We start from the raw sequence: 25436 nt of genomic DNA on the forward strand, positions 1-25436 counted from the left end.
GCAGTGTTTATGCAGGTATGTAATTCTGATTAATCAAAATATAGATTTGAATCCAGTTAACATGTTTTGAGCATGGCATCTGTGCCAAGACCTTCAAACACACACACACACACACGCACACACACATACAACAGCAACAACAACACAAACAGACAAGAAAGCATGATAAGGTTTTAGACATTAAGATAGGATGGATTAAATACCACAGGTAAGGGGACCCCTCACTCTAAATTCACCTTTAAAGATTTGGAAATTATCTTACCAGTAGAAGATCAACATTCCTTGTAGCATATCAGCTCCTGCTGAGCAGCGACCCTAACCTTGGAAGAGGACAGCTGTGGCTTGGTTTACCCGGCAGTGGTAGCTGTGTATTCAGAGCACAGTCGTGTATTCAGAAGCACTCAAAAGAAAAAGAAGCAGAGGCCACCAGCTAAACCACTCATGGCTTCCTCAAACAATGACACTGAAAAGCCATGTGCCCCTTGGACTTGCCACATCACTGGCCTGGGTTGTGCAGCAGCAGGAGGCCAGAGTTAGGAAGACTTCATTTCTCCTGCCACTTCATCCCTTCATGCACGTAACCTGTGAGCCTGTTTTCTTCCTGTCCTCTATTAACTAGGAGATGAGGTAGAAATATGCCACAATCATGGGAAACATACAAAACTTGATGACTGAAATGTGCTTGGCTGTGAAGTGCCGCCTATGCCTTCAAGGTGATAAAGATCCAGACTGAATGCAAAAGAATGGCAAAGACAGAGCTGAGAGGGCCGCGGTTTTAGTGACAGCCTCAGCTGCGACAAGGGAGAGAAAACAGAAAGACCTGGGAAAGTGCAAGGATGAAGCAATTAAGTTTGAGAAATGTGATGTGAGGTTTAGGAAAGGTGGATTTTAGCCCCAACAGACTTTTAGCTAGACACGGACCTAATACCTTGAGACTTCATTGTTCCCATTAAAGAAAAAATTATCTTCTGACTTCCTAGGGGTTTGGGGATCCCAGATATCAAAAGATTTAAACCACTTAGGAGGTAAGTTCTAAGTTCTCTATGGAACTGCAATTATTGTTTTTGATATTTTTGTTATACTATAATGCATAAACCTGGGACTGGCTACATACTTTGCAGAGTTCAGGAGAAAATGAAAAGGAGGGATTGCATGTACAAAATTATTAAGACTCACAGGCTGGTAACAGCAAGACCCTTCTGATCAGGAGGTCCTGCCTGAATGCACAGGTCACCAGGCCTTGAAGCCAGCTCTGCATAAACCAGCATCAGAATAAAAAAAAAAGAATTTTTTTTCTGATGCTTGGTAGTCAAATACAGCTGATTGTATCAGAGCGCGAGCAACACAGGGAAGATTGAGGATAAGCCCCACAAGGGCAGGTATTTTTGTTGTTTGGTTCACTATTCTACAGGAATGCAGGTTGCCCAGTTAAACATGAATTTCAGATAAACACCAAAGAGGATGGTGAGGAGTAAGAAAAAACAAAACAAAAAAATTCTTGCTTCAGGATAGATCATTGTTTCCATAATCATTTTCAAGGATGCATACATAAATATATAATGTTCTTAAACACTTTTGGAGATAAAATCTAATTAATTTATAGATAAATGTATCAACCATAGAGAGAATTGCTATATCACACTCTGGGACGGCTGTTTGCATTCAGTTGTGCTTTTAATTTTTTATTTATTTATGCTCCCAAACAACTGATTATTTGATTAAATTGATTTTATTTCTTCAAAGATTTTCGCACCTTCAGTCTAAAAAGACTAAAAGTTTAATTGTTAAAGGAAAACGTATCTAACCTGTTGAGAAATTAGATACTGGGCATGCTCTTCTCTATTTTACTTTTTCTCTTTCTGCTTCTGTATATTTTTCCTTGCTTTTTCTTCTTTCCTCTTTCCTATCCTGCTTCCACCCTGCAGAAAGCCACCTGACTTTTACCATGTGTATAGTCTAGGTAAATTTTGAGTACTAACTACAGCCAGCATTGGGCACCTAAACATCACATATCATGTGATCAAACTCAATTATTCAGAATGCTGTCCTTATTTTAACAGAGATATTACAACAGCCTTAAATACTAGCCTACTATTAATATTACTGAGGTGTATTAGTCTGTTCTCACACTGCTATAAAGATGAACCTGTGACTGGATAATTTATAAAGAAAAGAGGTTTAATTAGCTCACAGTTCTGCAGGACGCACCAGCTTCTGCTTCTGGGGAGGCCTCAGGAAACTTACAATCATGGCGGAAGGCAAAGGGGAAGTAGTTACATTTTCACATGGCCAGTGAGAGAGAGAGCAAAGAGGGAAGTGTTACACACTTTCGAACAACCAGATCTTGTGAGAACTCACTCACTGTCACAGGAACAGCAAAGGGGAAGTCCACCGCCATAATCCAATCACCTCCCACCAGGCCCCTCATCCAACATTGAGGATTACGATTCTACATGAGATTTGGGTGAGGACCCAGAGCCAAACCATATCATTAGGAAACACTGGCCTTAGCCAGAGTGGGTATAAGAGAGAATATACAAAGGCGTATGCATGAATACATAAGCATGTTTTCGTGAATGTCACTTTATTTAAGCTCAATTCTTTGGAGTCAAAGAAAACTCCATACACTGAATTCCCTCCTGAAAGTGGCCATTGTGGAAGATTCATGATGAATTCAAGTACATTTGAAATCCTAAAGAGTTCTTCAGGACAAGTAAATAAACAGAAGTAAAGATCACCTCCATTATGTAGGTGAGATTTTGGTTCTGCCCCAGGATGGCACAGAGCAAAGCTGTCCACACAGAGGTTCTGCATGACCCTCTGCAGTTGCTTCTGGGCTGTCTCATTCACAATCCTACCATTGGCCTGCTGGTAAAAAATCATTTGTAGAGAGGGACAGTCCCCCCCACCCCACCACCAAATACTAACTAACCTTGTAAGTCTTCTCCAGCATGTGGGGTTGCCAGATAAAATACAGGCTGCCCAGTTAAATGTGAATTTCGGATAAACAGCAAAAAAAATTTAGTATGGATATCTCCCAAATACTGTATGGAACATACACTAAAAAGTTATTTGTTGTTTATCCGAAGTTCAAATTTAACTTGGCATTCTTTTTTTTTTTCTTGCTACATCTGGCACCCCTTGGAGCATGGAATTTAGCAGAACATGCTTTGAGTATTATCTGGGCTTTACTGAGCTTCTGTTCACACCCTTACAGCAAATGTACCCCAGAGTATAACGAATATCAAAGGTCAGTTGGATCCCACTGGAGGAACTGAAGCAGTCACATTGACCAGCAGAAATGAAAATGGCGTGCCACTGTGTTAGGAGGTTGTGGGTCAGGGGGGCCCTTGGCAGTGGTGTCTTGGGGCCTGTGGACACTGTAGGGAGTTCTATGAAAGCTGTGTGAAAGCTCAGACCCACATAGGTGGGTTTCAGAGGGATGCTGTGTGTGCTGTTTGTCGTCTTCTCCAGTTAGAGGAGGCAACAGAGTGTGGCAGAACTGTCTTTGTCATTAGTTTTCACTGGGATGTTTCTGCTTTGGCAAAATACTCATCAAATATCTGAGTCTGCAAAATGCATGGCTTGCTGGGAGAAGGAAACTTTGGGGCTGCTCCCAAGCCAGTGCTTGGGAGAAGACATCCCAAGTAGGGGTGAACACAGGCTCATGAGCAGAAGGCCTTGGCTTCCATGGGGATATCAGGAAATTCAAGGTCCATTATCCTTTCTCCCTCTTGTAGAAGCACATGCCCATTGGCAGAAAAGACTGTGAAGTTTGGAGCAAGCTCATCTTTTTTCAAGTAGTAAAACGGAGATTTAACTCAATGACTAATTTTATTTATTTAAGAAACACATAGCATTTCTTAACTGCCAGGCATTGTTCTAAGTGCTTGGCAAGCATCAACTCACTAAATCTTTTAATAAACTGGGAGGTAGGTTTTATCGTTGACCCCATTTTACAGAAAAAGAAACTGAGGCACAGAGAGATTAAATAACTTGTCCAAGGTTAGACAGGTAGGGTGGCTGAGCCAGGAATCATCCCAGGCAATCTTTTAACTACCTTGCTAGACTTCAAGGAGGGCTTGTTCCCACATTCAAGCAAGCATTCAGCCTTTCCTGATGACGATAAGAGGATGAAGATGCGTGATGAGGCACATAGCTCCATGCTAGCCCTGGAAGGGTCAAAGATACATGACCGCTGGCTGGCACATCATAGGCACTCTAGAATTACAGTCATTGCTGTTAGGCCAGGAAGCCTTTATTGTGTGTGTCAGGCCAATGCAAACTGCTAGGGACACAGAAGAAAAAGTCCTTACCTCTGTTGCAGAAGTTGACAGCTATGAATCATATTTTCCTCCCAAACAGGACAATCAATTAAGAGTAATGCAGTTAGCTGTGGTGAAGCAACTGGCCAAATAGTCCCTGAAATGCTCAGAAAAGACCACTAGTGATCTTCTAACTTCTAGCCTTTCTCCAAGCTGATTATCCGTTATCTGTATTTCCTAAAGATGTGCCTGGTGGCTACATTGTATACCCAAATATTCACTTATGTCATAAATCCACCAACGTTGGCCAAGTTAAACAATACCAAGGGATTGGGTATCCCTGGGACTTAAAAACAAGTTTTATTATTAAATGTTGCTGTATTTCCTGACATCTTAATAAAACAGATTTATGAAACAAGAGACATTAAGATTTGGGGTAAGTGAACCTTTTGCTGATATTTATAAAATCAGAGGATCTCAGGGATGGCCAATACCTCCAAGTTGTTCTGGCTCAGCAGTCTACTGGGGTCTGAATTGTCCTCTATCTCATTCTTGCTAACTTCCAAGAATCCCATTAAGAGCCCAGATGCATACACAGTGATTGTTTAAGCTAGTTATAATGCTACTATATCAGGCAGTTATGATTTATGTTATGAACTTCAGCTTCACAGCCTATACTATATCTTATCCAGAAAACTGTGAATGCATTAAAAAACCCCATAGATTGTACATTGAAAGTTGATTACATTTTCTTGAAATACATATACTTCCCTAGCTAGAGGTTTGTCATTTAAAAAAAATCTGTTCAAAGAACCAACTTTTGGTTTTACTGATTTTCTCCATTGTTTTTCTATTTTTAGTTTACTAATTTTCACTCTAATCTTTACGATTCTTTCCTTCTGTTTGCTGTTTTAGTTTGGTGTTCTTTTTCCAGCATCTTAAGGCGGGAGGTTAGGTTTTTAGTTTGAGATATTTCTTCTTTATTATATACTCTAAGCACTGCTTTGATTTCATCCCACAAGTTTTGGTGTGTTGTGTCTTCATTTTCATTCATTTTAAAGTACTTTCTAATTTCCCTTATGATTTCTTCTTTGACTCATGGGTTATTTAAGATATGTTGTTTCATTTTTACATATTTGTGAATCCCCCAAACTTCTTTCCGTTGTTATTGATTCTTAATTTTTTTCATTATGGTCATAAGAAAGAATTTGCATTAGTTTAATCATTTTTAATTTAATGAAGGCTGTTTTATGGTATCTTATATGGTCAATCCTTAAGAGGATTCCATGTGCATTTGAAAAAAAAAGCCTATTCTATTGTTACTGGGTGGAGTTTTCCATAAATGTCTGCTAGGTCTACCTGGAGTTGGTTTATATGTTGATCATGTCTATTTCCTTGTTTGTCTTCAGCCTACTTGTTTCATTCATTACAGAAAGTTAGTATGAAAGCTTCAAACTACTATTGTTGAATTGTCTATTTCTCCCTGATATGGTTTGGCTTTGTCCCCACCCAAATCTCATCTTGAATTGTAGCTCCCATAATTCCCATGTGTTGTGGGAGGGACCAAGTGGGAAATACTTGAATTATGGGGGTGGTTTCCCCTACACTCTTTGAGTGGTAGTAAATAAGTCTCATGAGATCTGATGGTTTTATAATGGATTTCATCTTTCACTTGGCTCTCATTGCGACTTTTGCCTGCCCCCATGTAAGACGTGCCTTTGCTCCTCCTTTGCCTTCCATCATGATTTTGAAGCCTGCCCAGCAGCACAGAAACATGAGTCCATTAAATTTTTTCTTTATAAATTACCCTGTCTCAGGTATGTCTTTATTAGCAGTGTGAGAACAGACGAATATATCCCCTCAATTCTGTTTGTTTTCACTGCATGGGATTTTGGAGTTCCAATTGTTAAGTACATATATGTTTTAAATTGTTATTTTCTCTAGATGAATTGACCCTTTTATCATTATAAAATATTCCTAGTTCTAGTAACTTTTTGGTTTGTTTTGAAGTCTGTTTTGTTTGATATTATAAAGTCACTACAAGGTTGCTGTTTGCATGGTATATCTTTTTCCATTCGTTTACTTCCAACCTATTTATATCTTTCAATCTCAAATGTGTCTCTTGTTGACAGCATGTAGTTGGATTTTGTATCTTTATCCAGTCTGATGATTTCAGCCTCTTATTAGATTGTTATCCAATCAAATCTAATATTTAGTGTTATATTGATAGAGTTGTGTTTACATCTGATAGTTTACTTTTTGTTTTCTGTCTCATGTTCTTTTTGTTCCTCTATTCCTCCATTATTGATTTCTTTCGCATACATAAATTTCTTTCACTATGCTTTTTACTTATTTTCTAGTAGTTACTCTAGGGTTTACCATATATGTCTTAATTTATCAGAATTTACTTCAGATCTATACTAACTTAATTCCAGTGAGATATAGAAACATTACTCCTATATAGCTCTGTTAACCCCACATCTGGTCTCTTTCACAGGCACATTTGGTTACCTGCTTTTGATCCTGTGTAGATTATGCTTTTTCCGTTTCTTTGCCTCACAACTTTTTGTTGATAACTGAACATAAAATTTTATAGTAACGCTGGATACCGATACCCTCTCTGAGCCTTGTTGTTGTTGTTTGCTTCTTTATTTATTTTGTGACTTGGCTAGACCATTCTAGGGATGTCTATTTCCCCAGTAGTGTGAGGCCTCTGATGTTGCTTCTCAAAGAGTGCAAAATTAGAAACGTGTACAGCCAGGTGGGATGAGAGTTGTTTGAGCAGGGCTTTCTTTGACTATTTCTTTCCCTTGTCACAGCCAGCTGATAGGCTCCACTAACTGCTTGCTGATTGCTCAATTGTTTACAAGAATGCCCTGATATAAATTGTTCCACAGTCTGATTCAATTAAATTTCAGCTCTTTTGCAGGGGTAGGTGTGAAGTCAGTGTTTGAGGTTTGTTCTGACCTCAGAAGGGCTCGTCATAGCTATGTCTTATAATTGGTTCTCTCTCATAAACGAACTGGTCTATTATTTAGCTTGGGTCTCTTGTGAAGTCTCCTCCTAATTGCTTAACCCTGAATATTCCATTGCTTATGATAGTGTCTTTAGGCTCGAGCTTCCCCACACTGTGTTTCAAAGGCAAGCTTTAGAAGGCTTGCCTCTCCGTCTGGGATAAATCTTTGAGCCATGGCTCCGTAGCTGAGGATAGGAATAGTGGTGACTCCCTGCTTTTAGGAGCAGGGCACCAGGTGAGATGGCAGCCTCTGGTTTTCCCAGCTTATCTCTCCTAATATGGAGACTGCTCCATATTGGAGCAGAGTCTGCCCTATGAACAAGCTGAATGAGAGCAAATGGGACGCCAGTACTCTCAGCGCGCTATGGCTGATTGAAGGATGGATGGAAGAAGGGATTCCTTGACCCAGCTGCGCTCGACTGGAATTTAGACTTTGCAATTCTTAGCTGGGGAGGATGAGAAATGCTGGCAGCCTGCCCTTCCTGGGAAGATACTGCAGCCGTCGATTGAGAACTGAGGGGAGAAGGATCTTGCGTTCTTGGCTGCACTCACTTGGGATGGAGTCTCTGTTGTGCTGAGCTAGGAGAGAGAAAGGAGGAAGTGGGTTGAGGTTCAAATGCCAGACTCTTACTGTTCTTGCAGAATTTTAGTAGACAGTCTGGAGCAAATTTTCTGCATTTGCTGTGTGCCCTTAGAGCAATTTCCAGAAACTTCAGATGGTTGTTGTTGCCTTTTATATTTTCACCAGTTATGTGTGTTTAATGGAGGAGAAGAGCCATGCAGCAGCTCACATGGCCATTCTGGGAGTGAGAACATATTCTTCCAGTTTTCAGTACTTTTTTAGGTATGCTTCATGCACACAAAGAACAACTTTCACAATTGTTCAAATGGCCTATAAAAGGGGAGGGGAAATACTTTACTTTATATTCACAATGTCACTGACCATACATGAGGTTTCAGTTTGATTGGTTAGTTGTTTGTTTATACACTACCAGCCACATCAGACAGGACTGGAGATGGTTTAAAAACTGGATATGCTATAGCAAGAAAAGCAAAACATTAATTCAGGGAAGCAAGGCAAAGGGAAAGTAAGAAATTCTTAGAGGTATTTCCAATAATGATTATGCATTTTGTTAAAGTGCTTGAATTTTCTTGACTACTTACTAATGTAATAAAAAACAAACATGGTTTTTCAAGGTGTCTAGTCTCCTTAAAGGGACAAATCATAGCCTCTGCTTTTTTGGGCTGCAATTTCCTATAGCATTTAATCTGTGGGATCAGCTACTCATTAACATAGGTTTTACAAGCCATTTGTTTTTATGAAACCGTTCCTTCTGTCCTGTGTTAATCTCCAGACTTCTGAAATAACTGCCTATCTTATTCCTCAGATATATTCTACTAAAATTTATTATCACATTGTCTTATAAGAATACATAACTAGAGCTGAAATGTGTATGAGTAACTCATTTGGATTAATTTGGAATAGCTTGTTCATAGCTCTGACTATATAGAGATACCTGATAGATACACTACTAAATTCTCCTTTAGTCTTGTTATTTTGGGCCCAAAGCACCAAATCCATGTCCTTTGCTTTTATTTCAAATTGTGTTGTCAGGTCACAAACATTAAATTCCCACACAATTGTCATTTAATGAAAGATCAGATCTTTAGAACATATAGTTTACTTGATACCAAATAAAGGTGATTGCATTGCCACCGGAATTTAAAGCCTTGGAGCTGCATTATTCAGATTTGGTAACAGCTTTTGTCTACCCATAGTTATCTCAGTCCTTCGTTCTTGCTAACAAAACCCTGACTTTATTCAGGGTGGCAATACGACAAGTTTCCAGCAATGATTCAGGACTGGTTTAGGCCAATTATGACAAGCTTTCCTCTTTGCCATATGAAAGGAGTCTTTTCCCCACTCCTTTGCACCTGGAGGTGGCTGTGGCCCTGATGTGGTCATGAGATGTAGAGGGAGTCTACTGGGTCAGGGAAAGGGGATCTTCTGGGAAACATTTTTCTCTGTTATAAAAAAGAAATCCCTTTTTTCATCACATTTCTTTTCCCTTCCTACAATAAATGTACCCATGCAAAGATGTAATATTAAACCTGTGGCAGCTATTTTGTAATGTTGAGGGACAAGCCTGAAGATGCAAAACTCATATCCTGAAGATGGGAGAGACAAAAGGAGTCTGTATTCTTAACAACAATTTTTAAGCCCCTGCAAAAATCTGGAAGCTTATCTTCAAACTTCTTGTTATGTAAAATAATTAAAAACTACTTTATGGCTTAACTGGCTTTTAGTCAGATATTCTGACTAGTTAGATATTGGAGCTGGAAGTGTTTCTAATAAATACGGTGCTCCTATGAAGTTGTTAGTTAAAATCAGGTGGATAGCCAATAATTTTACAATTAAGGCAGAAGAATTAGAGGCTAATCTTAATGTAGGCTAGTATTTAAAATGACCCTTGAGCGCTCAGTTTACGCAGGTATTTGTGTCACTAATAATTTTCAGACCTTGTATTTAGTAGTTCATTGAAAATCCAAACAGAACAAGTGCTATTGGTTTTATTTTTTCCCCTACCATTTGCATCTGAATAAACATGCCTGGGGCTCTGCAGGAGACCCCTGTCAGATTTCTGAGATGTCTACTAGACCCTCCATCATTTGGTGAGTGTATTAGTCCATTTTCACGCTGCTGATAAAGACATACCTGAGACTGGGCAATTTACAAAAGAAAGAGGTTTAATGGACTTACAGTTCCATGTGGCTGGGGAAGCCTCACAATCATGGTGGAAGGCAAGGTGGAGCAAGTCATGTCTTACATGGATGGTAGCAGGCAAAAAGAGAACTTGTGCAGGGAAACTGCCATATGTAAAGCCATCATATCTCATGAGACTCATTCACTATCACGAGAACAGCACGGGAAAGACCCACCCACATAATTCAACCACCTCCCACCAGGTTCCTCCCACAACAGGTGGGAAATGTGAGAATTACAATTCAGGATGAGATTTTGATGGGAACACAGCCAAACCATATTAGTGAGTGAATCTCACCAAATATTTATTGCTTTTAGATATCTTGCAAATTCCTATTCCAAGCTCATGGAGAGAAATGTGTAGGCTCTTTCCTTTCTTGCAGGTTTCCATTGGAAGGAGAAGACTGTCTTTAGCCCACTGCATCCCCTCAATGCCATCCCAAGCTTTCTCTGTGCCAGGGACTGGATGCGCACTAAAATATGAACCTGTGTGTGGACTTCTTTCTTAGGAGCCTTTGCACCAGCACAGTTGAGTTGTTACACCATTCACTTATGTCTCTAACTTAACAACCCACCATGGGAGGCTAACTCAATACATCTTTGTTACTATTTATAAAGTAGTGTGTCTGTTCCCCATTTCCTCTTCCTAAATGCATTGACTCGCTCTTCAACTCTTATTTCAAAACATAAAAGCAAAGCTCTCAAGAAGCTGTTGGCTCCTGCATCCCATCAGTCGACACCAAAACCTTACTAAGAAAGATAGTTGTCTATTTTTCATCCTATATGGTAATTTAACTTATTAAACATAGTAATATATTATATTGGTATATAATTTAGAGTTTACAGGTGCTTTTATAATAAATATTTTGTCATTTAATGTCCTAGGAATTTTATGTGTTGGGTTTTTATTCCTCTGTTTAAAACAAGGAAGTTGAGAGCCAGAGAGATGAAGTGACTTACCTAGGGCCACGCTGATACAGGAGGGGGACAGGGAAGTGCTGAGTAGAGAAGGGCAGGGTCCCTGGCAAGGGCTCCACTGTTGGGCCTGTGCCCACAGACCTAGGTGAGGAAAGGCACTCCTGTTTTCATGCCCAAATGTTGCATTTTCCAAGACCACTCTGACCCGCCACACCCCCAATCTGTGCCTATAAAAACCCTGACACCCTAGCAGGCACACACACAAGCAGCTGGACATTGAGAAAAACACAACAGCAGAACACATCAATAGATGCTGGCAGGTCATTGATGGCGAAATGATGTGGATGCCAAGGGAAATTTGGCCAAGGGCGGTTGGAGGAGAGCCCAGCTGCTGAGCAGCCCAAACTCCAGGGGAAGACCACCTTCCCACCCCATCCCCCTTCTGGCTCCCCATCCATCCACTGAGAGCTACTTCCACCACTCAATAAAACCTTGCACTCATTCTCCAAGCCCACATGTGACCCGATTTTTTCGGTACACTAGGGCAAGAACCCCGGGATACAGAAAGCCCTCCATCCTTGTGATAAGACAGAGGGTCTAACTGAGCTGATTAACACAAGCTGCCTGCGGATGGTTAAGCTGAAAGAGTACACTGTAATACACACCCACTGAGGCTTCCAGAGCTGTAAACACTTAACCGTAGACACTGCCCTGGGGTTGGAGCCCATGTGCGCCACGACCTGCCTGTCTGCCTGCTCCCCCTAGGGGTTTGAGCTTTGGGGCACAAAAGAAGCAAGCCACACCCCCATCACATGCCCTGTGAGGGGGATAAGGGAAAACTCCTGTCCCGTTTCAACATGGCATGACTCTCAGAGAGATGTTAGGTTGTGTCCCGGTTCTCCTTTACCAGTGTTTGAATAGAGGGTGAAGATGGCAACCCTGGAAAGTAAGTTAGAGAGTATCTTTCATTTTTATGCATAGCACATTGAAATTCTATGTCTTACTCCCTTTTCCATGTGGGAGAATTAAACCTGCCATGTGTCAAGGGAAGTTGAGTGATATCAGGGAGGGGGGTGCTCTGAAGAACAAGAGGCAAATATAAGCTCAGGAGGGGCAAGGTCAGCCCCAGGAAGCAGCATCAAATCCTGGGTCTCCAGAGTGGGTGCGAGATGACAAAGACACAGGCAAGAGGCTGGGAGCCGGGGCATCAGGACAAGGCCGGAGGCAGAGGCCAGATCACGTGGGGCAAAATAGTGTGATCTGGTTCACAATATAAGCTACAAATACAGAAAAGCATCTTGACCGGGTTCTGACCAGGTGCTGGTCTGGTGGCACAGGAAAACTGTCCCACTGGAAGGCTAAAGAAACAAAACCACTGAGGGTTGAAGAACGGGGTTTCACAGTTGCTCTAAAATAGCCATCGATCAATGCAAATGTGAACCGGGTCTGACCAGAAATGCTCTGATAGAAGGTGAACATTATTTTAAGATATTATCCTTGAAAAACATACACGAAGATAAATGTCTTTGACCAGAGACAATAGAGTTATGCAAATTCCGATCATTCAAACTGCATATGGGAAGGAAGAAGGTGCATCCTTGTTGCCGATGAAGACCCTTAGGAAAAGCCAAGCATGGTGGTGGGGTGAGGATAGGCACCACAGAAAAAAAATACTTTCTGGCATCATCTTGATTGAAGAAGGCAAGGGAAGTCTTTTATGACTAAGAGTAGACAGCAACTCCTGAAAATCTTTTAGCTCATAGTTTTATCTGAAAAACAGTCAAATTTTGAGTCCAGTCTAGCTGAAAATGTGCATCCCTTGGCTATGGGGTGGGTGCTGCTTCCGTGGATAGAGGTGATTCTGAAGGGGACCAAGCACCCTGGTTTGCCCAGGACTGCGGGTGGTTTCCCTGGACACAAGACTTTCAGACTGGGAAAAGTATTAGGCAAACCAGCACAAGTTGGCCATCAGGGACAACCTTTCTCCCGCAGTGACACAATTCTTCTTAGAATAACCCACAGCTGCCAGGATGCCCCTCTCATGCTCACCCATGACATCTGCCAGGTCAGGGCCAGGACACCAGACAGATGGAGCTGGGGATGACCATGGTGTGGGGCGTGCGCTGGGGCAGGCAGACTCCTCAACAGCTGAGCTCAGCAATGGCCTCTGTCCCAGCACATTTTCTGAAGACTTTAGCTGTCTATTTTCAGAGGAAAAATACAAATGTTAAGTCCTTTGTGCATGCAGCAGACCTTTAAGAATTCCACTTCCACCCCACCCTCAAAATTGTGCTTTATTTATTTATTTATTTTTACCAGAGAAAGAGACAGAGACAGTTACAGCAAGACTCAAGCACGCATATCTTGATGGACTCCAAAATGCTCTTCCCAATTCCTTCTCTGCGGCTCATTGTTCATCCTCTATTTGCATTAGTATGCCAGTCATTGCTGACACTTCGGTGGATGACTTGGAAGTGATTTTTAAAAAATTATTACATCAATGTCAGTATGACAAACTTTGCCAGTTCAAATGTGTACTGCCTTGGAAGTGGCATTGCATGAGGAAAAATTATTTTCTAACAAAAATAGGAATAAAATTCAAAATTATATATAAAAATCTAAAATGAAAATGACAGAACCTGTAGTAACCTCTGCATGATGTAAAGGTGGTTGCAATAAAAATTGAGAGGAAAACTGAAAAGCAGACCGCTTCATTCCCCTTGTGATTCATTGGCCTTGGGGTTTCAGCCTCTGAAAGTTAGAACGTGTGTTTGTTTGATGTGAAAAGTATCCAGAGAAAAATATCAAATCTCACATAAATTTTTTAGTACCTTGGGTAGATTGTAAAATCAAGACTGCTTCATGAAGGCAACAGGACTCTAAATAAACTCTGGAACTAGAGTCAGTCTTTTTATAGTGTGGATACTATATGTAGGGTAGGTAAGTTATTTTACAGAATAAGAAATCTAGACACGAAGATTCAAATGAATTTAAGGTTTTGCCTAAACTCATACAACTTTTAAGCCACACCTGGGCCAAACCATTTGACCCCAGATCTGTGCTTTTCCTGCTATCCCACATGGAAATGTATCTGGATGATGTGGAATTTCTCCTGTATCCCTCCCCTTTTCTGACTGCACCTTGTGTATTGGTCTAGCTAGGTAAATGCAAATACACATAAAGCCCCACCCCACCGCCTATTACCTGCAATTTTTTTAACCACTCTGAGTCATAGCTGGCTGTTTAAAAAATGTTCATATAAATTCATACCTCGTGGGGATATTGTGAGACTTAATGAGACAACATTTGTAAAGAATTTGGGGTAGTCTTTGGCACATAGTAACAGCTCAATATATGGAAGTGTAAGGTAGCAAAACTACATAAAAATAACACTCTGTAAGCAAACTTCTGCAAAAATTGTCATTATAATATGTCAAATTGTAGCATGCTTGTTTTAAAACTGCCTTTGCAAGAATTATAACTCAGACAATTATTACAGTCAAACAGATCTGACCTAACTGACCGCATCTTGCTTCTAACTTCCAAACTGTCCTTGTCCATTCCTGGATGTAGGCCAAACTCACTTTGGGAGGAACTTAGTTTATAGTTTAACTTTGAAACAAAAATGATAACAGCCTTTTCCCAAAACAAACCCCCTTCCTGTCTGAGGACTAGACTTCCTTTGTAGTGCTAGCCACAAGATCAGAGATGACGGTTTAGGGGTCATGTGGCTGGAGGCTGCAAGATTCTGAACCTCCCCAAATTGCTCCTGGGGATAACATCACTACTGTCGAAACTAAGATCAGTGCTTGAGATATTTTGTAGACCCTGCACTGGATGGATCAGTTGGCACCACTCAGATCGATAAACTAGCTCATCTGGTCTTGTGGCCCCCACCAAGGAACTGACTCAGCGCAAAAGGACAACTTCGACTCCTTATAATTTCATCTCCTACCCAACCAATCAGGACTCCCAACTCACTGCCTCCCTACCTACTTACCCACCAAATTATCCTTAAAAACTTCAATCCCTGAGTTTTCAAGGAGACTGATTTGAGTAATAATAAAACTCTGGGCTTCTGCACAGCCGGCTTCATATGAATTACCCTTTTTCTATTGCAATTCCCCTGTCTTAATAAATCAGTTCTGTCTAGGCAGGTTACAGTTTGCAAAGCAGTTTGAGTCATCAGCACCACTTGTAAGGATTTATTAAATCTCCCATCCATCTGGGGGCTATGTGTATGTGTGCACATGCCTGGGTGAGTGTTGTGTGTGTGCTGGGGTCAGAGTGGACAGTATAGGGCAGGTTTTAAACAAATGTGATACCTGGGCTTAGCTTTCAAGAAGTTTCCAATCTTGTTGAAGATTTAACTCTGGAACTGAAAAATTTACAACTAGATCTGATGTTTCTCAAATTAATTACAGAAGAAATAAGACCTCCAGGAGCTGACAGGAGGGAGTGGGCATCCCTGGCTAGAGTGACCCAGGAGAGCTTCACTGAAGACATGGGATTTGCAGTCACCTTGGAAAGATGAAGAGGATCCGACAGGCAGAGAAGGAGCCAGCCATGGTGGCACGTGCCTATAGTCTCAGCAATGGGTTTGGGGGTGGGGTGGGCAGTGGGGGTTGGAGGGAGTAAGGAGGCTGAGCAGGAGGAGCTTTGGAGCCCAGGAGGCTGTAGTGAGCTATGATTGCACCACTGTGCTCCAGCCTGGGTGACAGAGCAAAATCCTGTCTTAAAAAAAAAATAAAAAGCAAATAAAAGCAGGCACAGAAGGGCCAAGAGTTCTTAAAAAAAAAAAAAAAAAAAAAAAGAAAGAAAAGAAAAGAAAGGAAATCCCAGAAATCATCTTTCTTCTTGTTAAATTAAGTTTAGCCTAAAGCTGACTCTTTTCATATTTTAAGCCCAGCCGAAAGGTTTCTAGACACATAGTAAACTGAAACATAACTAGATGTGTAAACAGATTAAACTACTCTTATGCCAGTCACCAAGTTTTGGACCAATTAAAGGGGCTAACTTTTCAAATCATGTTCAAAAAAGACAAACACCAAGCTGTAACCAATCGAGCTGTTTCTGTACCTCACTTCCGTTTTCTGTCCATGAATCTTCTTCCACCACGTGACTGTGCTGGAGTCTCTCTGAGCCTACTCTAGCTCAGGAGGCTGCCCAATTCATAAATTGTTCTTTGCTCAACTAGATTCCATTAAATTTAATTTTTCTAAGGTTTTAACAATCCTAAATTTGGCCATCAATAATCCAGAAGTCAAGACATAATGGATGTCCCTATCAGATAACTCTGAGGCCTGTGTCAACTTTAAGCTCTGCTGGCATCTCTGCCACAGGGGAAAGAAGAAAAGGATGGGGAACCACACAACAGGGACAGGGTGGGGCCCTCTGCAGCAGGGGCCTGAGGTCAGCTGTGGCCCTGGGCCCATATCCCAAGCTCTTGATGACTGGCAGGCACTTTGCAAAATACGGAGTCCTGGGAAAACTTCAACAGCTCCTCTTTGGCAAGCAGATAGCTATACCACGAGAGTGTACCAGCCTCAATATACCAGGGGCTGTAGATGGAAGAATGCAGTGGAATTCCATGCTTCTACCTTTCTAGCCTGGGCTTCTCATGGCACACTGCGTAAATGGATATCTGGGCAAGCAAATGAGTGGCAGACCACACTTTCACAATCTGGCTTCACAGCAGTAGCAACCTTTTGCAGAATTTGAAATGGCATTATTCACTTACCTCTAAATAATCCTTATTGCATCCATTCAATATTCCAGAAATTGAAATTTTATTAAAATTCAAACTCAGGAAAATGACATTTATTCCACCTCAGGGAAATGGTATTAATAACATCATCCCACCCACTCATATTTTTCCATGAGCCCTCACTGACTCTTCCCCCCAACTTCCTTTAATATCCAGGATGATTAATGAAAGTTTTTTTATTTGTAGTTCTAACTAATGGCTCATTATTCATGTTTGTAATGTTATCTAAGAGAAGGCGCTGTTGGCTAGGCCATTTTGATATGCATAACCAGCCATTTCTCTTACATTTGAAACGTCTTCATTCCTGTAATATTTTCGTGGCTGCAGCAGCTGTTGGACATTTTCTAGTTTTTGCATAGCTTTGCAGCTGTGGAAAAATCTTTACTAAAGTTTCTCCAGCTTAGTTTAATGCAGATGTCTGGACCTAGTGTGGTTAGCATAAAAATTCAATAGCAGCAGTAATTATTTTTTATTATTGTAATATACAGGAAGAAAATCCTGGCTTCCAAGTTGGAAAGTCCCAGAAGGAGTCAGTAAAGTCTCCACCTCTGACCTCCTAGGAGACTGGGACAGGGAACCCAGGGACTCAGGGTTCAGGGGACACAGGGTGCATGGTCTTGCCAAGGTCAAGCCCCCAAGGCCCCGTTGTGAGCCGTGAGCCGAGGTCACCCCGGCCTCTCCATTGTGGCTCCTGCGTGTCGGCTGGGACTGGCAGTGGAGCTGTGCGCACAGCCCAGGAGAGATGCTCATGCTTTTTCCTTTGTTTTTCTGGCCCCAAGAAAAACATCTCTGATTGAGACGCTTGAGAGAACTCCTTCACTTTGGATATTTGTGATGTCACAAAGAGATTTGTGGCAGTCCTCTTACAAGGGATTACAAATGTTCCAAGGTCAATGCACCATATCGCCATGGTTTAGGGACACCCCGCTCCTCGCACCCCAAGACAGATGCTGAGGGATGCCAGCATTGAAACTGCATTTTCCTCTGGTCTCTAGATTACAGATTTTCTTCAACAGGTTCACAGGCTCTCTTGGCATCTCATGGCTTGTTCCAGCCCCTTTTGCCCCAGAGGGGACCATCTTGTGACAAACCTGCTGCAAGTCAACCTGTGATTTTGCAGGTGCTGTTGCTGCCTCAAAGCTCACCTTAACCAGGCCTCCCGGGGAGGCGGGGTGCATAAAAAGTCATTTTGAAGTTTCCTTTTCCCTAGTTTCTAAAACACTCTGTGAAGAGCCTAATTTTGTATATGTGGCACCATTTCTTATTTTTAAGTTTTCTCATCTCCCAGGCAAGATGTGTAGTGTGAAAGGGTGATGGATAGAAACACCACAAGCAGAGGGAGGGATGCCATGGATGGCCTGTGAGTCTCCCTAAAGACTTGGTGACTGGAGTCATTTTTTTTTCTCAGAGAGTCCATTCAAAGGACACCCCAACATCATCAGTTAACAGAATGTGTGTTCCACCCCAGGGAAGGATGGCGTAGGGCCGAGAGGAATCACGGCTGAATGGTCTGAGATCCCGACCTGCAGAAGTAACTCGGCACTTCAGGGAAGAGATGACTAAGAGCACTTAGAATTTATCCAGTTCTCAAGGCGACTTCACCAAGGAACAACCACAGTGTTGTTTTTTCATAGAAACACCAAACTTGGAAATAAACCCTTCCAGGCTGTATGTGGCACCTCAGTATTCTCCTAATTGTATTTCCAGAGGCCACTCAGAAGGAGGGAAGTGAGGCTTCCAGGTCTGGACAGCCAGGGTGCGGTCACACTCGGTCCATCCCCGTCCTCTGCCAGGAGGATTAAAGGGGTGCCCTGGGTGCTTCATGCTGGGTTCCTTGAGTTGTGCTGAACCCCTCTCAACTTCAGTGGGGATGGCACTAGGTTCAAGAGGTCAAAGAAGAGACCCAGAGCCAGTGAATGAGACATGGGGTTCTACTGGGGGTTTATATACATGGGAGAGAGTCCAGTGGTGGAGGTTGGACAGGAGAATTACAACCATTTGCAAAAGACACGTAGTTTACATAGCATTTTCACTTAGCACCTTCCCCTAACCACCTCCACCCGGCAACCTTCATGCAACCCAAAACAAAGGGCCTCTATTTCCTGTATGCTCAGCATCCCACAGGAGGAGCCAGGGGCTCAGATGTTCCTTATAGATACAGAAGGGAGCCCTGGGTTGGCCACTCCTGGATTCCTTAGCTGGGAACTCTGAACACACATCCAGGTGTGTCTGCCATGCAGGGTCATTCTCAGGGTGCACTCAAGTCCAGTTACTGCTGTCAGGTACATCTACCACACACCATGGGACCGACCCTTTGAGGACCAGATCTGCTGCCCTCACCGCCCACACTGAGGTTAGGAAGGGTGGGAAGCAGGAACCAGCCACACTTCTGTGCCTCCCCAGCTGCCTTGCCAGTCCCTATGCAGCTCTCCATGAGAGACGCCAGTGTTTTAACACAAAGGAGCAACTAACGGGGGAATTCCAGGCAGCCACATGGGAAGTCGGCTTAACTGGGGAGGGAGGAGGGACCTTTCTGTTCTCCACCCCACCAGCCCCCTCCAAGCCTCTTGCTCTTTGGGCTGTGGCTGGCCGCACAAAGACACCACATTCAGGGTGCCAATGCCTTTCTCTTCCAGCAGCTGCCTGCCGGGAGTGGTGCCAGGCTTGGGCTCAGCCGGGGCTGAGCACAAGGGAAGCTGGGAGGGGCCCCTCCCCTTTCTGGCTCTCCTGGGCTCCCGTGGGCTGTGTTGGTGCTGTCCCTGGCTCACATCCTCCATGGGAGGTCACCAGGACTGAAGCGGGTGGCCAGGAGGGTTGGATCTAGATAGCAGGCCCTGGGCCCATGAAGCCAGCTTGGCTGTGTGAACCCATCTCTAGGGCCTCTAGGTCCCATCATTCCCTGTACATGGCTGAATGCCTGGTGTGATTTGAGGGACCCCAAAATTCACTGCCACCACACACCCACTAAAAATTCGTTTGTACCCATTTGAGGAAGGATAGTCATTACTTTGGAGTGAGGCTTTCTCTAAGAGGTATCTCCCCACCCCCTTTAAATACAAATATTTGTATTTAAAGGCAGGGCAGGTAATTCATTGACCCTTTATACTTCATTTTTCACAGATTAGCTGTTAGATCCCTAGCAAAATGGCTGGAATGGGCCAAAGGACAGGGGAAATGTTGCTAAAAGGAGAAAGGAAGTGTGGCCCACAATGTGGGAAAGGAAGCAGGGTGGGCCAGTGCTGTGGCAGTGGAACCGTGAAACCAGAGAGTTCCTGGGGTGGGGGGATTATGGGCTGCCTGGAGGGCAGGAGAATGAAGGTGGAGCAGGGAGAGTGCTGGGCTGTGGAGGAAGGAGGGACTCCAGAAAAAGCTAGAATGAAACTCAGGCTTGCCTTGCCCAGACCCACTGAGTGAACCTGACAGCAGATTTAAAACAGCACCGACCGGCTCGCTTCCCTTGGGATTAACTCGCTTCCCTTGGGTTGCCTTCAATGACTTTCAGTGAACCCCTGAAGTCCCTCCTTATCCTTCACAGCCCTACAAAGCCAGCCGGTGGATACAGCTACTTTTGCTGATTTTTACATGAACGAAACGAATTAACTAAACAGATACTTGATCAATGGGTAATAAAATCCATTGTTGGTGGATTTCATGTTTATCCATGCAAACAAATTTCAAGCATTAAAATCAGCACTTCCCAGTATCACACTTTCCAGAAGGCATCCTTTGAGAGTAGTTCCCTGAAACAATAAGCCAGGGTGGCCATCTTCTCCCTGCTGAAAACTCCTGCCTTCTTGGGGCATCCCAGTGGAAGCTATGTCCCTTTTCCAGCCTAACAAAACTTTGCCCACCCAACACAAATTCCACTGTAAAGCAAGTATATTTTGCCCTTTCTCAAAATAGTGTCTGGTACACATATCTAGTTAGCATGACAACAAAAGCATCCTAGAATGACATTGACCTATTATGACATTAATAGTCTTAATTAATTGTCCTAATTAAAGTCCATATGACATTAATTGTCCTAATTAATCACTATATGAATGGGAGGCTGCCTCAGCACTGCAGAGAGCAAGGATCTTCCAGAGGCACGGGGTGGAGGTGGGGATGGGGGATGGGGAGACAGAGAGAGAGAGAGGGAAAACACTTGTTCATCCGTCACCTATGGTCCACTGGTATCCAAACACTGCAGAAACCACAAAGCACGGTTTTATTTTCTTAGTAATGTGCTGACTTTGGAGAAGTCATGAGACATGCATGTTTCGTCATCATATCCTTCAGTCCTCACTGAATGAGCATTAGGATCCTCAGGGGAGCTGTGCTCAGAACCTCACAAACATAATCTCACAGGAGCATCACACGCGTACTGAGAGGTCAGTGCAATTATGATCGCTATTCTGCAGATGAGGAAACTGCTCTCAGAGAGGCCAGGTGATTTGCCCAAAGTCGAGTCAGGACTGTAATCTGAGTGAGTCTGATTCCAAAGGCTAAGCCTTAACCTACCTCACATGGTTGATGATCTCTGTCAGTCACATACCCTCCCACCTCGATCTTGGCCTCAGGCTACTAAGCTTAAAGGCTAATAATAATCTTGACGAATATTTTAAAATCTGAGGCTAAAAATAATCTTGGCCTTAACCTTAATAACTTTCCATGGCTCTAGGTGGGGGTTTGCCTTTGCCTGGTTACCAAATTCCCTTCAGGGCCAGGTGCTCTAAAACACTCTGCTTGGATCAAAAGTCTTAGCATTTTATCTTTTTATTAATTTTAGAGACAGGGTCTCACTCTGTTGCCCAAGCCGGAGTGCAGTGCCGCGGTCATGCCTTACTAGAGTCTTGAACTCCTGGGCTCAAACAATCCTCCTGCCTCAGCTTCTTGAGTAGATGGGACCACAGGCACATGCCACCACATCCAGCTTTTTTTTTTATTTTTTAATTTTTTGTAGAGCTGGGGTCTCACTATGTTGCCCAGGCTGGTCTCAAACTGTTAGTCTCAAGCGATCCTCCCACCTCAGTCTCCCAAAGTGCTGGGACTATAGGCATGAGCCACTGTGCCTGGCTTCACATTTTAATAAGAAACAATAATTTAAACTTCACACTGAATAAATTACCTGTAAATGAATTAACTACACAGACCTGACATTTCCTTTTATTTATGTTAAGGATGGAGACTTTCTTAAATTACTTGTTGGCATAAGAACATCTTTTTTTATGAGGACTTTGTTATGAGTTCTTTAAATGTGAACTATTTTCAAACTTTATTGCATTTATTAAGTTTCAGCTTGAAATGTGGCTGACCCATTAGATTGTCTTTGGGAACCCAGGTTTGACCACTGAAGCAAAGAGAACATTCAATAAAGAACTTCCTGGAAGGCTCATGTGGAACTCACGGTGGTTGGATGATGGTTGTGTAGTATTCTGGAATGTCAATCACGCTCTCATCCCATACATTTCAGGCAATAAAAGAAATAGCTGTCTCCTTTTTCAATAAAAGAAATAGCTGTCTTCTTTTTAAGTCACACTTTCTTTAGCATCTGAAATATAACAATAACTTTATTGTGTATCTGCATCTTAAACCCTCACATTATGTAAATAATCTCTCTTAAAGTCATTAATTTTAGGATAGGCCAAGCTTCTTAGGTCTGGCCAACCTATGCTCTAGTGTTAGAACTAAAGAAAATATTCACTTATCCTTGGAAACTATGGTAGGGGAAAAATAAGATTCTTCAGCTCATGCTAAAATCTCCATGAGATGTTAGCCACGCAAGGGTGTTTTTTTTTTTTTTCTACCACACCTGAATGCAAAAACCATAATAAGATGCATCTTATATTTAGAAAAATTTTCAAATCATAACATTTATATATTATATGTAAAAACACTGTTTTCAATTCCAATTGGGTTAAAATTAATGGGATTTCCTTAAGATTATTACTTCTTTATACTATGCATTTCAAATGGACACATAGAAGAACTTCCACTTTTGGCCAGATTGGAGTAACTGATGCTGGAATTACCTTATCAACAATTATAAAGCCTGACAAATACATGCGGACATTGTTTTCAGGCACTGAACCCTAGGCACTGCAGGGCTGGAGTCCATGACAGAAAGGAAATATGTGAGGTGATCCCCCCTCATTCACCTTGGCTCTCCACTTGGGTACAGTTTTTTAACTTCAGCATCAGGAGGTATAACTAACAAAAGAGTAGGGTGGTCCTAGTGACCTTCAGAAAGAAAGCACATTTTGGTTTTTGGGGCTCAGGATATCAGAGACTTGCATTGGGGAGAGGGGAAGCAGAAAGTTAGATAGAAGTAAGGAGGAACAGAAGTCTATATGATGCTTCTCTGTGGGTCCTTGGCCAAGGGCTGGCTGTACATTGTTCCAAGAGTTCTAGCAGAGAGTGCTGCCACAGTGTTGAGAAGGGGACAGAGATACTAGGGATGCACAGTTCTGGAAGACAGTGGAATTCCAACCCCGCCAGAGTAAAGAGACTTCAATAACACCCCAGGTATTCATTTGGGGCACCAGAATAACAACTTCCAAAATTAAGAACTCCTTACGCGGTATCATGTACAATGCCCAGCATATTAATGACAAATTTTAGATACAAAAAGAAGTGGGAAATTTTGACCCATTAGCAAGGAAAAAATAGTAAATAGAAATAGACTGTGATAGAAGCCAGCTGTTATAATTAGCATACAAGAACTTTAAAACAGCTATTATAAATATGTTTAAAGACTTAAAGGAAAATATGGTAAATATGTATTTCAAAATAAACATATATGTCTTAAAAATACTGGTTTCCAAGCAGATAGGAAATCTCAGCAAAGAAATTAAAGCTATAAAAAAAGAACCAAATGAAAATTCGAGAAATGAGAAATACAAAATCTACAATGGAAAAATTAATTGAATGATTGGACTAGAGATGGAAGGAAAAAAATTGTCAGTGAACTCAATGACAGATCCATAGAAATTACCCAATCTGAATAACAGAGAGGAAAAATGATAAAAACAAATAAAACTTCAGTGACCTGTGAGATACCAAGTGGTTTATCATACATGTAATTGTGGCTCAGAAAAAGAGAAGAGTAAGAATGGAAGAAGAGCAAAAATTATCTGAAGAAAGAATGGTCAAACTTTTTCCATATTTGAATGAAGAAACATCAACCTATGGAACCAAGAAACTTAGCAAATCACATAGTAAAAAGAAAACCATGCCAAGAAAGATTATATCAAACTCCAGAAAAGCAAAGATAATGAAAAAAATCTTAAAAGTGGAGGAGGAAATTATGCCTTACGTTTGGAGAAACAACAATTCTAATGATGATTGACTTCTCAGAAACAACTGAGGAAAGAAGACAATGTGATGAGATCTTTAAAGCTCTGAGATGGGAGAGAGAACATTTTTATATAAATAAGTCCTGAGAAAATTTACTGCCAATAGACCTTCTATTCAATATTACAAGAAATATTGAATAAAAGTATTTAATATGAAGGGAACTTATACCAGGTGGAAACCCAGATCTATATGAGTAATGGAAGAGCACAAAAATACATGGGAAAATATTTTAGGAAATAAGGCTAGACGTGGTGGCTCACGCCTGTAATCCCAGCACTTTGGGAGGCTAAGGCAGGCTGATTACGAGGTCAGGAGATCGAGACCATCCTGGCCAACATAGTGAAACCCTGTCTCTACTGAAAATACAAAAATTAACTGGGTGTGGGGCGCATGCCTGTAGTCCCAGGTACTCAGGAGGCTGAGGCAGGAGAACCACTTGAACCTGGGAGGTGAAGGCTGCAGTGAGCCAAGATCATGCCACTGCACTCCAGCCTGGGTGATAGAGTGAGACTCTATCTCAAAAAATAAATAAATAAATAAATAAAATAAAGTAAAATAAAATAAAATAACTAAGGGATTTTAAAAAATTTCTGAATTAGACAAATAACCATTAAAGCAAAAAAATAGTATTGCAAGATGGGGCTTATAATATATGTAAAATGAATGACAGACAATTGTAGAAAAGGAAAAGATGGAAAACTGCAAGATCCTTTTATTTGTGAAGTCTGAAATATGAAACATAAAGTGAACAAAATTATTAGACTGTTAAAAATTAAAGATTCTTCTTGTAATATCTATAGCAACCATTAAAAAATAATTAAAAGAGCTAAAAAGCCAATAACAGAAATAAAATGAAATACTATCAAGTATTTTATGAACACAAAAGAAAGCAGCAAAAAAAAAAAAGAAACTTACAGAAAAAAGGGCAAATTACAGTAAATAGCGATACGATAAACTTAAACCCAAACATATCAATAATTACATTAAATGTAATAGGAATAAACCACTCTAATTAAAAGGCAGAGATTATCAGGTTAGATTATAAAGCAAAATTCAACTGTCTGCTGTCTGTAAGAAACACATTTTAAATAGAAAGGTATAAAGAGGTTGAAAGGAAAGGGTGGAAAGACAGACCAAGAAAATGGTAAACAGATAAAAACTAATGTGCCTATATTAATATTAGACAAAGTAGACTTTGAAACAAGAAGTATTACCAAATACAAAGAAGGATAGTTCACAAAAATAAAAGGGTACATTCTATAGGAAGATGTGCAAATGCACACATAAGCTATTTGTGTTGTAAACCAAAATAGTGTCTGAGTGAGATTTCAATCAATTTAGAGGTTTATTTTGCTGAGGTTGAGGATG

General features: G+C 41.5%; 1 long non-coding RNA gene across 1 annotated transcript; it reads left to right on the top strand.

Annotated features, from left to right (window-relative positions):
* Positions 1–778: 778 nt before the first annotated feature.
* LOC112133894 (uncharacterized) lies at positions 779–13664 on the top strand. Its single transcript, XR_002915502.3, has 3 exons — positions 779–1025; positions 10429–10573; positions 13283–13664. It is a non-coding gene; the product is annotated as an uncharacterized LOC112133894 (long non-coding RNA).
* The last annotated feature ends 11772 nt before the right edge of the window (positions 13665–25436 follow it).

The sequence above is a fragment of the Pongo abelii genome, chromosome 5, assembly GCF_028885655.2.
Source record: "Pongo abelii isolate AG06213 chromosome 5, NHGRI_mPonAbe1-v2.0_pri, whole genome shotgun sequence".
Lineage (NCBI taxonomy): Eukaryota > Metazoa > Chordata > Mammalia > Primates > Hominidae > Pongo > Pongo abelii.